Source organism: Balaenoptera musculus, chromosome 16 (genome assembly GCF_009873245.2).
Source record: "Balaenoptera musculus isolate JJ_BM4_2016_0621 chromosome 16, mBalMus1.pri.v3, whole genome shotgun sequence".
NCBI classification, from domain to species: domain Eukaryota; kingdom Metazoa; phylum Chordata; class Mammalia; order Artiodactyla; family Balaenopteridae; genus Balaenoptera; species Balaenoptera musculus.
Window position 1 is genome coordinate 76,476,902 of NC_045800.1, and position 15,602 is coordinate 76,492,503.

The 15,602-nt window shown below is 38.6% G+C and overlaps 1 protein-coding gene across 2 annotated transcripts in view; it reads right to left on the bottom strand.

The window, feature by feature from the left end:
* The window catches only part of CHRM3 (cholinergic receptor muscarinic 3), a 512,306-nt gene that overhangs the window by 282,888 nt on the left and 213,816 nt on the right, over positions 1–15,602 (bottom strand). Inside the window, exon 3 of one of the 2 annotated variants that reach the window (XM_036827781.1) lies at positions 3,732–3,784. The gene's annotated coding sequence lies outside the window, so the exon portion shown is untranslated. Of the gene's footprint in view, positions 1–3,721; positions 3,785–15,602 lie in introns of both variants that reach the window. The other variant, XM_036827780.1, reaches the window with a different exon arrangement.

A 15,602-nucleotide genomic window follows, 5' to 3' on the forward strand; every position in this document is an offset into this window, starting at 1 on the left:
ATCACCATAGATCAGAAATGCCACTAGTGACAATACCAAAAGTGGTCCCTCCCAAGGATTTACTGCTATTTTCTGTGTGCACTGTTGTCTGTCCCTGTTCCCAGAATTTGTTTTTTCATCTTTTCTTCATTTTTTTTTTCCTTTCTTTCCAGTCTAGAGCAATAAACCCATCGGGCACATCTATAAGCACCATTTAATTTCTTTTGGGATATTTTACCTAAGGCATTTTTTGACTCTACAGTCATTCATTCAATAAATATTTACTAAGCTTCTTGCAGGAAACAGGCATCTTTATAGGTATTGCGGTTCAGGCAGTGAGGAAAAGAGACCAGAGAGGCCCTGCCCTCAAGGAGCTTAGACCATACAACAAACCATAAACACATGTCAGAATTCTTCATGTCTTGCCTAAATCCCTTAAGCTATACAAATAAGTACTTTTTCCATATGCGGGTATTTTAATATGCCTTAAAAATAAAACTTCTAAGTTTTTTTTTTTAATACTTATTTTATTTATTTATTTGGCTGCATCGGGTCTTAGTTGCGGCACATGGAATCTTCGTTGCAGCATGCGGGATCTAGTTCCCTGACCAGGGATCGAACCCGGGCCCACTGCATTGGGAGGATGGAGTCTCAGCCACTGGACCACCCGGGAAGTCCCTAAAACTTCTAGTTTTTAAAAGGAATTAAACTTGGGATCGTGCTCATTTAGAGAGAGTGGTTAGGGAAGATTTGCAGCTGAGATCTGAATGGGAAACGTCAGGGACAGAGCCCTGCAAGCCAGGGGACTGCCGTGCCACGGCCCTAGGGAGACAAGAACACAAAGGAACAGAATGAAAGGCAGGGCCACTGGTGTTGAGGAAGCAGGGAGAAAAGGCCCAAGTAGAAGCCTGATTGTATCAGATAGGTAAGACACGGTCAGGCGTTTGGGTTCTACTCTAAATGCAGAGAAAGGAGTTGAAGGGTTTTGAGCAGGTCTCAGGAGAATAACAAGCTCTGATCTAGGTTCCCCAGACACTGGTCTTGCACACAGAAGGGATTCTGGTGTGGCAAGAATAGAAGCCAGGAGACCACCAGGAAGCTTACACAGTTGTCCCGGCAAGACAGAATGATGACTTGGAGCAGGGTTGTAACAGAAGAGACAGAAAGAAATTAAGAATTTCAGGATGTATTTGAAATAAAGGACAGGAAAAGGAAAATCACGGATAACTCTTTAGTTTAATGGCCAAAAAGAAAACAGTTGACTTTAGTAGACACAGCACTTCCCTGCATTAGCAATGGACATCCAACAAGGTAAGTTATTATTTTATATTAAGAGAATATCAGAATATCATACACCCTCCATTTACAAACAAAGAACAAAGGTCCAGGGAGGTGAAACAGCTTTTTTAAGCCTCCAAAGAGCTGGCTGTCACCTGCATTTCCCATCTCCTAGTTTCCAGCCCAGGGACTTTTCCATTACCCAGCACCTCCTCCCCCGACTCAGCTCAGTACCTTATTCAATATCTTGCATGTCTTTCTTTGGAAAGGAATTTTATTATATAATTTATCTTTTTCCTGCATTTTTTTCTGAGCCTACTGAGTGAAGTAATGGACACTGTTAGAAGGAAAGTATTTAATATTAGGACTGTAGCTTAAAAGCTCAGTTTTGGTGGCCATATTTAGACCATTAGTCCTAAACTTTTATTTCAAAAGAACAAAAAGCAAAATAAAAAACTTGGAATTAGTATTTCTTTCACCTGCTTTCACAGGCAATTTCAATTCATCCTGATTCCCCCAAACCAGAGTTTTCTCTTTCCTTTTTTTAAAAAATATGGAATAGCCTCAGTTCACTTAGTTTTATAAATGGATAATCTAGCGGAATTTCTGTGTTACTGAAGAACATGCAAAGGATTAGTGCACTGAAGATGCCACAACAACAGTACAGGCTCCTGGCATCATAATGTGAGGACCAGCACTGACGTAGCAGAGTACAGGGAAGGGCACCTGACAGGTCCAAGTTCAAACCTTGCCTTTGATACTTATTATCACAGGACAAAGTTGTTAACATCTCAAAGCATCAGTTTCCTCACTGTAAAATGGGGATCATAATACTTACCCTGATGGCACTACTGTGAAGACTAAATAAGGTACAGAAATACGTGTAGCGTCATGACCAGATATGAATGCTAGAAACAGCCAAGTCTGCATTTGGCTCTGAGTATCAGAAGACCTAACAAGCTTGTCTAAGGGATTTATTTGTCTCCTACAAGAAATGTAATGGTAGCTTCACTAAAGCTTAAGAGTGTCATCAAGGTGTCAAGCTCCTTTTACCTTTCTGCTCCAATATCCCTGGTTGTGGCTTTTGTCCCTGTGATTACAAGATGGGGCTGTGCTTTGTATTAACCATGTTTTTTATTTTCTGTATTTTATGATGTTTTGACATCTTAAAAGTTGCTGACCAGGGAGAAACTGCCCGTCCCAAGACTAGCCAATTCTTAGAAATAGCAAAGGGTTTGACCTGGAGCACATCTTTCACATGTAAACCAAACAGTCCTGAGTCTACAGTCCCATCCACCTTCTTATCTAACTCACACACCAAGTCAATATTTCCCTGGCCTAAATCAACACCCTGCCAGGTACCAGGCGACCAGAGACCACCCTTGCAGCCCAGGGCCCACCGACATTATTCTAACTGGCCAATCCTAATCTGTTTACCCTGCCCTGCCTTTCCTTTCCTGAGGAAACTCCCAAGAAAGACACTGACCTAGACTTTCTCCTCATTTCTGTTTTCTGCCCCTTGACCAGACCTGGTCTTCCTCAGGTGGCCCTTCATGGAGTGCCCCCTTCTCTCGGGAAATGCAAGTAATAAATTCTTCTTCCAGTGACACTGACTTCTCTGTGTCATCACTCAGTCACTTTCATAAATTAAGACCCTGCAGCTACAAATTTTAGAACTACTTTCCAGGTAGGAAGAAGGGGTAATAACAAAGGAAAATGTTCCAAAAATATTCTCCTCTTGAAGCTCTGCTCTTTTAAGTCAGGAAGGGAATTAATTCAGGAAGGGAAACCCTCCCCAGGGCCCATCACTCAGAACTCATTAGCCAGAACTGGGTCAGGTGGCTGCAGCAAAGGAGTCTGGGAAGTTTTATTGTCCTTCAAAACCTCAGGAATTTTTAAGAAAGGAATAGGGGAGAATGTATATTGGGTAGGCTATCTGCACTGTCTGCTGAATACAAAAAGTATTATGAACAATAACATTTAAAAAGGATTGAGCTTTTTCACAATGTTGCTCTTTCTTTATACTTACAATCGGATTTTGTACAGGATTCCAAATAAGGCAATATAAATAATCAAAAGATAATATTTAAGCTATGAATTAGACAAGCTATAAGGTCCTATATTTGCTAAAAATTCAAACATTTTTCACTATTTAAAAAACCCTGACATTACTACAGTTAAGATACAATACGTTTTTGAAATAAAATCAACGTATTTCATATTTCAACAAATTCCTTCATTGTAATTTTGAATCTGATGAACAAATTAGTAAAAAAAAGTACCTTTACTGAGACACAAAAAGTTGAGCATGACTTATTTACATTAAGATGCACACAGTAACAATTATAAATTGTACTGAAAAACACCAACCTAGAAATTGCTATTCTTCATTAACCTCTGCTCACAGATCAAGCCATAAGCCCCCTTTTTAAAGCAAAGAACTCAACTCAAAAAAAGATCTTACCTTACAGTACCTTAGTGGAAGTTCTGAATGTCATTTATTTCGTCTCTAATCAGAAAACAGGTGCTAGAAGAGAACAAGAAAATAGGGTTTACATTAAGCCAGGACCCTGGAAAAGGGAAAGTCACTAGGTTACACACAATGATTTCTAAAAATGTAAGAACATCACAGAATTTTCTAGAAAGTGACTTCAAAGATCATGGTGCCCAACCGCCTCTCGTAACTGATGAGGACACAGGCGGTCAGAGAGTTAAGGCACCTGTTATTGGCAAAAGAAACACATCTACTGACTTCGGATGAAAGGCTCTTTCTGTAGTTCCACTCCTCATACCTGCCAAAGCTCCAGTCACAATGAAAGGACATAAAAGTAAGAAGAAGAGAAAAAAAAAAGTTGCTCATTCCTTAATTTTACACGTTAGTGATGGTGCCTTCCTTTTTCAGTAAATGACTTAGCGCCGTCTACTTTCAAAGAGAAGTCACAGGAATGATTCCTTATAAGTTCCAGTTCACTGTCTTCTCCCAGACACTACTGGAAGTATATACGTACCACTATCTTATGATTAGTTCAACTCTCACACAGAGATAGGATCAAATCTTTATAAATTGAATTATAATTGACATACAATATTAGATTCGTTCCAGGTGTACAACACAGTGATTTGATATTTGTACACATTACGAAATGATCACTGCAATAAATCTAGAGACCATCTGTCACCATACAAAGTTGTTACAATATACTGACCATATTCCCTATGCTGTACATTACATCATTCTGACTTATTTTACAATTGGAAGTTTGTACCTCTTAAACCCCTTCCCTTATTTCACCTGTTCCCCCATCCCTCTCCCCTCTTGCAACCACCAGTTTGTTCTCTGTATCTATGAAGTCTGTTTCTGTTTTATTTAGTCCATTTGTTTTTTACATTTTGCATATTAGTGAAATCATACAGTATTTGTTTTACTCTCTCTGGCTTATTTCACTTAGCGTAGTATCCTCTAGGTATACCTATGTTGTCACAAATGGCAAGATTTTATTCTTTTTTATGGCTGAGTAATATTCCAGAACACCACCTTTTTATCCATTCCTTTAACAATATACACGTCAGTTGCTGCCCTATCTTGGTTATTGTAAATAATGCTGCAATGAACATAGGGGTGCATATATCTTTTCAAATTAGTGTTTTTGTTTTCTCCAGATAAAAACCCAGAAGTAGAATTGCTGAATCATATGATAGTTCTACTTTTACTTTTTTGAGGAACCTCCATACTGTTTTCCATAGTGGCTGCACCAATTTACATTCCCACCAACAGTGTACGAGGGGCTCCCTTTTCTCCACATCCTCGCCAACACTTGTTATTTCTTGTCTTTTTGATAACAGTCATCTGACAGGTGTGAGGTGGTACCTCACTGTAGTTTTGATTTGCTTTTACCTTACGAGTAGTGGTGTTGAGAATCTTTTCATGTGCCTGTTGGCCACCTGTATATCTTCTCTGGAAAACTGTCTCTGCAGGTCTTCTGTCCATTTTTTAATCAGGTTGTTGGTGTTCCTTTTTTGACATTCAGTTGTATAAGTTTTTAAAATATATTTTGGATTTCAGTCCCTTATCAAATACATTGTTTGCAAATATCTTGGGATATAATCAAATCTTAAAGAAAATCCCCTAACCCCTCTTTGGACACTGATATTCACATTTTAAAGGGTACAGAGCCAGACAATTGGGCCAGGATCTTAGAAAAGCATCTCTCTTAGAAGGTTGATCCAGAGAAGGAAAAAGGCACCAAGTTCCATGAGAGGAGGAGGAGGGAAGTGTGTTCTTGTAAGGGATGTCCTTGAGGACAGAGCATCCATCCGGAAGGAACAGCAGGTGCCACAGGAGAACCTGAGGATGAGACCTGATAAGATATTACTGGGTTTTTAAAAGGAGGACCCTGCAGTTTCTAGAGAGGTGAAGGGTAAGTCAGATGACAGGAGGATGAGAAGAGGCTGCGAGGTGAGAAGTAGAGGGATCCTAGGGGCAGGTGCAGGGGGATTTCCTCAGCAAGGATGCAAGGAACTCCTCTGAGAGTGTGTGACAGGATAAGCCTAGAGATGGAGAAATGTTTGATTGATAATTTAAAGATAGATTTTTATTTTACATGTCTGTTTTAAAAAAAAGTATCAACCTGCAAAGGATTGGGAAAAAAGAAAAGAAAAAAAAGTCATTGGTCCTTTGCAGCTGGAGAAGCACTATCTCAGAGAACATCAGCCACTTTACTGGCTCAGAACCACCCATCCCCCCACGCCCAGAGCCTCTCCCTCTACTACTGCCCCCAGCACTGCAACTATCAATCAAGGGACCCTCTCATCCTTTTGGCAAAAGGCGGGCACCTGACTCAAGCGAGGCCTCTCAGATTGCTCCTCCCTTGGGAGCCCCAGTCTGAGGTGTCCTAAGGAAGGAAGTGGCTGGAGCCAATCTTTCATGAGAGCCATTCACTTTATGCGTGGGGAAACTGAGGCTGGGGGTGTGAGTGAGCAGAGGTCACTTGAATCCAGGCTGTCTGTCTCTTTCCACTCATTGCCCTGCTCCTTTTAGATACAAGCATCTCCTTAGGAAATAGTATCTCTACAGTGGGAACTTCAAGAGAAACTTCAACAGTGTATTAACACGCCCATTCCTACCAGAGGAAGTGATGGGTAAGTCATCAAACAAGGAAAATCAACCTTGTTGCCAAAAAATGCAATCCATCAAAGTCTAAAATAAAGAAAGTATAATCAAGGAAGTCTACCAAAAACCAATATGGAGACCTCTTTAATACTGATTTCTGTCTCTCCTCTCTAGCTAACAAATAGACGTTTTCTGCCATACGGGGCATGCCAGTGAGCCTAGAATTCATCTTTCACTATAGATTCCTTATCGAATCTAACGAGTTAAAGGGCAGTGCTCAGTGAATTCCACTAAGCACGTGCCGGTCTTTTCACAGTAACTTACTAAGTGTCTTGCACCTAGTAGTTGCTCAATATGTCTTTGTTATATGGGTTTTATCATTAAAATTAATAAATATCCAGAACACACTTGCCTAATTTACAATTAAGAGTGTCCCAACATGCCTACATATTGAGATTCACATAATTGAAAATAAGCAAATACATATCTCTCAATAATAAAAATTAAGTGGCACGATTAATGACAAAAGAAACGAACACCATTCAGTCATTAACGTGTCTGCTAATAAAAAGACCTTATTCACTAAATGAATTGGAGAACAATAAATAAGACTGAACACCCTGAAGTTTATCTAAGTTTCTCTAGATTAGATTCAGCAAAGCATTCATTTTGAGAACCAGCGAGGGAACTGGCTTTCACCCTAGCTTCACATTCACTCTATGGCAAATTAATTGCACATGACATTCATTTAGGGGTAAGCTTCAAATCTCTGAGTATAAATGACAGGTTCTTCCAAATTCCAGTAAACATAGTGCAAAAGGTTTCATAATCAAAATATAATTGGCGATTCTAGAGATCATTGTTGTAATTATGCAGTTAGCCAAATAATGAGGAAAACAAAGCCAGAGACAGAATAATAATTATGCAAGGCCAGGTGAGAGGCTTCTTTCAATAGGCCAACGAAATATTACTTTGAGTTAGGAGGTATATAGAGAAAGGTGGGCTATTTTGACAAGGTCTTTTAAGTAGTGGTTTCTTTCTGTCAGATCATCAGGTGTTTATGGAGCACGAACTCTGAGAAGAGCACTCAATGAGGTAGCGGTTTTGGACATTTAATATGATCATCATCTGAGCTGTCCCATTTCCTTAAAATTTTTTCAAAAAATCATTTTGCCTACTTTCTAATGATTTTGAATGTGCATATTCTCCCATGTCTAGGAAGATGCAAAGCATTTATGTGAATGTTTTGCGAGCTAAGTGGTTGATAAATGAATCTGCAGCCCTCTAATTTGGACAGCATTTTACCTGCTCACAGTCTTGAAATAAATAAGCTTAATTAATTAACTTCTAGTATTTGGTTGAAATTAGACCCCAAACTCTCAGGGAGGACCTAGAATATTCCCCTATTTAATTTCACAACGTATCTTTAGTCTTTTAACCTCCTTATCTGATAACAAGTGCTTTGACAAAGTTGAGCCTGACAGCCTATTTCATGGGAATAGGATAAATACAGTTTCAAAAATGTATATATTATGCTAGGTCTGGTTTGCATTCAGTTCTTATTCAAAAACAGCACTCACTAAATATCTTTGATCATTCAGATTTGTATTTTGATTTGTTCCCTTCAGAGCCCATCTTCTCATTTTTATCCACCCCATCTAGAGAGGGAGAGACAGAACTAATGAAAACATGCAACAGTTCTTACGAATAAAATCATTCATTCCTTTGTAACTGAAGGCAAACAAAAATCACAGCAGGTGAAAGAGGCTGAGAGAATAAGTGTTGTTTCCTGTGTGCCAGACTGGTTATTACTCCCAATTTGCAGAGGCGGCTCAGGGATCAAATAACTGTCTCCAAGTTGACCAGTTAAGGAACTAGCTTAGATCCTTTCCATTTCAAATCCCATTTAATAATAGTAGGAACAAAAATAGCAACAACAAACATTTACTGAACGCTCTCCATATTCCAGGTGCTATTCCAAGCCCTTGACATACACCCAATCATTTCATCATCACAGCCCTATCTATTGCTACCCGCATTTTATAGATAAAGAAACAGATGCTTGCTTGCTCTGTGTAGAACCACAGCTCTACAGGGATTATCGAGAGAAAACTTGGTGCTGTTTCATCTTTTTCTATTTACCATGATCCTCCTCTCTCTATCCTTCTTGTTTGACTTCATCCAGCTTATGAAATGAACACAACTCCTGGTCTGAATGAGTAGAGAGGTTCCTTTGGTCCATCAATCGCTACAAGGATTCTGAGAAGTTGTTTGGCTGTTTTGGTCAATAGGCCTTGCTCAGAGCAGCACACCAAGAGTTCCTGGTGGACACCAAGTGTTCTAAGATAGGCTCTACCTGGGTATTCCTGAGAGCACAACACTGTGGCAGGGAAGAGACAGCAGATGGGAACGGCATTCCAGAGCTAAAGAAAACCATCCACTTCGGGAGGTTTTTTTTTTTTCAATCAGTGGGTGTTGTATCACCACTGAGTGCAGCGTGGAGACAAACAATGTTGCCTGCCACATCAGTAAACAAAGGATATTGTGGCCATCAAGCCGTCAGCCGCTGCAGCTGTCCCCTGACTATGCACCCTGAGGGGATTCAGGATGGAGAAAAGCAAGACACTGGCCCTAGATAGTTAAGATGCACATCAAAGGAATGATTTCAATGAGTCTAGATTCTTGCATCTTCCTATACATAGAAAAATGCTAAATTCATTAACTTGAGATGTCTGTTTTTCTTTAATTAACAGTAATCTTTTGATGTTCCGACCACCTAGTTATTTTGCAAAGACTCTTTTGTACCCTGGCTCCTCCCTTACCTCTTCAGAGCAATCCCTCAGAGGCTGTCACCTAGGCTTAAATATGTCTGCCGAATAAAACGTAATCCTCAATTTTTAGGTCGTGCATTTTTTTTCAGTCGACAAGTATCTCAGGAGACACTGCAAACCCAGAATGAGATCCAGTGGGCCAGGCTGGCTGATGGGGAGCACAGTTTCAGAAGTCTTCCAGGCAGGTTCCACACTTGTTACCAAGATGGCAGCCAACTTGGTGGTTCATCATATAAGCTGACAAGACCTCAGCCAGTGGTTGGGAACATGGGCAAGAGTCAGTATTTTGGGGTGAGGGGATTGGTGATGGCGGAGCAGATCAGATCATTAAGTCCCTTACCTTCACAGGAGGCGTGCTGGGGTGGTGGTGGATGGCATCTACATTTAAATTAGAACGAGGAGAGCAAACCAGGATTTGAGGAAGATAAACTACAAATTGTCTCTTGCCAAGGCCTACCCCAGATCTCTTGTTGGTTCTCCCAGAAACCACTAACAGGAGGGGATGAATCTCCTCATTTACTGCACAGAGACTGGGCAGGCCTGAGACCTGCAGCCTGCTAGTTTTCAATTCTTACCACTCCCTGAGCCTGAGGCCTGCAGGAGTGGATACTGAGACTCCTAGAAAGTCTCATTAGGCCAAGAGTTCCAGAAATTCGAGGCAGTATCAACAGACAATTAAGTGAAAAGTATTGTTCTCCATTTCAATTTTGACAGAGTCTTAATGGGAGAAGGAAACATTACCCCCATTCGTGGAAAAGGACCGCTTGCCAATCCAATTTGAGCAAACCTAATCTCGTACTGCTGAGATAAACGTTGGAGGCTAAGTTCAGCTAGATACACAAAACAGGGTGAAGAGTACTACCCAAATTTCGTAATTTCACTTTTTGCTCTGTGGACACAGAAAAGTGACTGAAAGGAATTTAACCAATAATATGAATGCTTGTTGGTTAGTTCCTTCTGTAATTAGATGTGAATTTTGTGTTCTATATTTTAATTTTTTTTATAATTCTGAAAAAAAAAAGTATTTAACAACTAATTAGTGTTTCTACAGTGCCAGTTAAATAACAGAAACTTGATGACATTTAACATCTAACTGAGGTTTAAACAGTTCTTTCAACACTAAAGCTATTTTAAAAGTAAAACTTTTTAAAAGATAGTTTTAAATGTAACTCTTTAGAAAGATATATGCATATATATATATTGCATAAAATGTTAAACATAAAGACATTTTAACAATGTAATGAAATAACGCATGACTTTATAAAATCAGACTTTAAAGATTATGACTGCTAGCTGGAAAAGGCAGTTACATGTCACTTGAATTTATTGCTTTTACTAAAAGATGCACCGAAAACTCAGAGAGCAGAAACTTGGCATAAAGTGAAACATACACAACTTTAGTATCCTATAGTATCCTATGCCTATTTTTCTCCCTGTTATGGACTAAACTGTGTCTTCCTCAAAGTTACAATAAGTTGAAGCCCTAACCCCCAGGGTCGTAGGGTTGGGCCCTCATCCAATAGGACTGTGTCTTTATAAGAAGAGGAGACACCCGGTGCTCTGGAGAACAAGCTCTCTCGTGCTCTCTCTCTACCCCCACCCCCCATGCATAGAAAAAAGGCCACAGGAGGACACACTGAGAAGGCACTGTCTGCAAGCCAAGGACAAAGCCCTCCCCAGAAACCAACGCTGCTGGCACCTTGACCTTGGCCCATCAGCTTCCAGTTTAAGCTTAATCTGGTATTTTGTTATAGCAGCCCTAGAAGACTAAGACACTCCCAATTTTATATTCAGTTCTACAGTGAACAGAAGCCTTCAGAAGATTATGTCTAGCTTTATCTGTAGTTTTGGCTTTTATTTTTCTTTAAAATCATAAAATCATAGAATGTTGAAGCTGAAAAGAATTAAAGAATCACTTAGCCCAAGTCCTACCATTTCTGAATTTTGTCCTTGTCTTCCAAGTGGTGGATTTAAAATAAAATATGACCTTTGAGTAGAACATGTATGATGACAGAAGAGAAATATCCCTGTTTGCTAACTAACACCTTTCAGTATAAGGATAAAAAACAAACAAGCACATTTCAAAACCACAGCTCCTTTCGTAACAATTAATTTGAAGGCAACTCATACCACTGGATATTATGTGGGACCTATTATCTGAATTAAAGGGTGAAAGAGTAATTTATTGCATGTGATTCACCATGATATTTCTTAAACTGGTAAGACAGGGTGGTCAAAAAGTAGTTAATCTGTATTACTGGTAGAAATGAGGTGGGAAGAAGAGGGGCCATGGGTTACAAACTTTCACTTTTCCTTTTATCCAGAAAAACTATTATTTTCTACCTTTTTATTCATAGTGGAGATAGAGTTATTTATGAGTTGATACATGCACTTGTGAGTAAGCTTAGGAGACTAACTTATTTACAATTCTAAAGAACCTATGGAAACAGAGTGGGAAGAATCCTAAGGGGCAGGAAGCTGTTTTGTTCACCCTGCTTCTGTCATTCATTTTCTGTTCTTAGGTCTTAATCTCTGTCAGCTTGAATTCTAGGCAGCCTAGCAACTTAGAAACAGAATTAAATGACCATTCCTGTATAACAATACATAATAAAACGCTTTTCTTTTTTTCTAAGTTATAAAGTAATAAAGCTCATTTAATAAACCAAACAATACTTAGTTACATAAAAGGGAAAAAATGATTTTGTCTTCCTCCCATTCTCACTCCCAAATTTAATCCCTTGAATGTTTACAGTTTGATGTTTATCATTACACATGCTTTCACTTTTCAAACTCACCCATTTCCTTTACTGTTATCCTGCCATTTATATTATTATGCATATTCCCTTCTCACTAAACAATACAGCACAAATTCCTCATCCATCCCAGTGGATCTAACACACTGCTCTGTGAGAGCTGATGAACCCACCTCAGCATGGATGTGCCACAATTTATTCAATCCTTTTACTGTCTATGAGAACAGGGTTGTTTCCTTTTTTCTATTATAAACAATTTAGCAATAATAATCCTTGTGTCTCTGTACATGTACGTTAATTTTTATAGTTATATATTCCTAAAACTGTAACTTATAGGTCCTAGGATCATCACATTTATTTTAGTAGAAAATGCTATTTACTTATCAAAAATATTTAGCGATTTGTTTCGCACTTTCCTCACTGTAATTGGATATTATCTCTGTCTATCTATTGATCAATCGATAAGTCTATCTGATTTTTGGCAAGAAAAACTGTTCTCAGCACCATCTCTTTATTATCTGTTGGTTCTCAGAGGCGGTCTTGTACCAAGGGCAGACTGGAAACAACCTTTAGCCAATGTTCCAATGCTGTGTCATAAAAGGGAAATAATCCTTGGAAAAATATATTTCAGGAAAACAACAAGAACTACTATTCAGAGAAAGGATTTTTAAAGGCTTGTGTTGTATCAAGTGAAAATGAGTAAACACGCCTTTCAGTAAGTTGCTCTACATGGAAAAACACAGGAATCAGACAAACACCTTAAAGGACCACTAACAAATTTGCAGTCTAAGATCTCCCCTTGGTAATGAGACAGCCAAACTCATCAATTACACTTTGGAATTCATTAGATGATGAAGAATTAGTAATCATATTAGCTCAGTTTAAAACGTCTAAGGCAGATATGTTTTTAAAAATTAAAATTAATAATAATAAAGGCATATTTTTCTCTATGCCTAGAATTTGCTTGTTTGAAGACTAAAGTTTTTCTTTCTTTCTTTTTTTTCCCCCCACTTTTTACTCTTCATTTCAGGACTCAGGAAATTTCCATGCTGGGTCTTCAGCAATAGAAGCAATTTGGACTCTGGGTAGTTAACGTGATTCAGTGCCTTGGTTTTCTCATCCACAGCCTGAAGTTAAAATCATCAACTTACCTCAGAGGAATGATAAAAAAATAACTGCACCTTGTGAAAAAGAGGAAGGAAATACTACAGCTAAATGATAACGTGCCTGTCTTTTAAATGATGGGAATGTGTGTGATTTTTAAAAATCTAACATTCTTATTTTCTAAGATTTTTTTTTTTTCTTAATGGCCATGTATTACATTCTAATGGAAAAGTAACTTGAAAACAAAGCCCCGACACGATGAAGTCTGAGCTCCTGTTCAAATCAGACAGGATCTGCCACACCTGATGCCCTGCTGGCCTCTCTCGGCTTCTGTCCTCACCACACTCCCTCTCTGGACCGCTAGGTTCTGAGACTCCGACACTCCGTGTAGTTAAAAGTTATCCCCACTCATCTATTCATGGGTCCATCTCTTTCACAAGACTGTAGGTAAGGACTGTGTGCCCCAAATGTGCCCTTAGGTCCACGTTGCTACCAAAGTAGACACACAGAGAAGACCAGAGCAAATAAGGAGGTCCTGCCTGGGAAACTCTTAACTGCAGGCACTTCTGAGAGAGAAATGCAGCTAGGCCAGACTCCTCGGGAATACAGGTGATTAAAATAAACAGACTTAACTGCAGGCAGAGACTGAGAAGATTTATAAATGCTTCTAGAAGATACAAGATAAGCAGGGTACTCAGGGACACTGTCATGAAACAGTAACTGTGTGGGGACATAAAAGGGACTGTCACAGCCATTCGTTCCAGACACAAAAGGAACCTCCAGGGGATCATTCGAGTGGTCATCTGATCTACAATCTGTCATCCATTGTGTGTGTGTGTGTGTGTATAAGGAACACAATGGAAATTAATATTAGAACTCATCATCATTCACAGTGCTGTATACTTGTGCTTATTAAAAATATTGATATTTAAATGCCACACTGTAGATCAAAGTTTTTGATACAACACTTTATCATCTTTATAAAAAGTAACTCTTGCTGGCACTGTAGTAGAGAGCTACTTTAACTGTCTGGATTCTAATAAATGACCAAGATGACAGTGTGTAGAGGAGACAAAATCGAGCAATCAAAGGACTCTTCATAGGTGTTTACAGTATTTTCTAGACTTCACCCCAAGTCCTAGGAGCTCCACAATATTCCAGAAAGAGATTTGGTGCTCAAATAAATTTGGGAAATACTGGCTTAAATACTATGTTATCATTATCTTTACAACAGGATTAGTCAGAAATGTTAAAATTGAGCAATGCATTGTGAATTTCCTCAAGGCAAGTATATCCTGACTCTTGCTTTTCCCAATCTTGTTTGGCCAGGTAAGGTTTTCTTAGGGGAACCAGGGTAAATGCTGCATTGCACAAACAGCTCAGGATCCTTTTGTACTTCAGAAAAAAAAAATCTATTCGTCAGAGTCTAGCCTAGCTTGAAAATTAATTTGCTCTTGAGTCTGGATAAGTATTTCTCTCAAAATTCAAAGACTCCATGACATCACGAAAAATAAATTTATTTTTCTGAAAAAGAAATACTGCATGCTATGTTGCAAAACAAAAACTAACTGAGCTGGGATAGAAAAAACATTCAATGATAATATTTAGAAATACAGATTTTCAAATACCACATTTTAAAATGCAACCATGACATTCTTAGATACACTCTTGAAAATCAAACAAACTCTTCAAAATGGATTTAGCTAAAATTCCAACCTCTCAAATATTTGGAAAGGTCAATTTTGATATGACGAATTATAATTTTGTCAATTCCTATTGCACAGCTGTTCTCAGGAAATATAATACTGTTGGTGGCGTAAATAACGTATTTAATCAGTTTCCCTGGAGTTTTTCTTGTTAAATACCTTTCAGAAAATGCTCAAATGTCCTGAGCTAATACAGTTTTTTTATGCTGGCTTAAGCAACGCCTTTGGTTGGTAAACGGTTAACACATGCTGCTGAATAACACCCCTCCTGGAGCCCAGGACCCCCAATCTATGAAGCAAAAAAACAGATGAAGGAGCTCCTTAAAAGAAACTCTCATTTAAAAATTATATTTTTAAAGAACAGTCACATGGCAAAATGTACTCTATATTATATTAAGATAAAAAAATCCACCTAGATATAATGTTGTCTAGACAAGCTGTCCACAATCTTAAAAGCACAAATACACATATAAAGTAATCTTTAAAAAGACACAGAAAATTTAGGTTTAACCAAATGAATGTGCTGATTGACTAGGTCCAAAACAGTCAATTATCAGCAATTCCATATAGGTCAACTTGCAGATCAAAATGTTAACAGTGGCTATAACTTGGGAACTGAATAATGGTTTATTTTTATTCTTTGTGTGTGTGTTCTTTCGCTTATTTTCGAAATCTCACAATAAGCATTCATTGCTTTTATACAATACACTTTTAAACTTTTACAAGAAGACACAGAAGCAAAAACATTAATGAAAGCACTAGGTTGTTCACTGTAGGGGAAGATAAAGAAACCGAAAGAAGAGTGTGGACCGTGATTTAGGTACCATTTTCAAAAGTCATA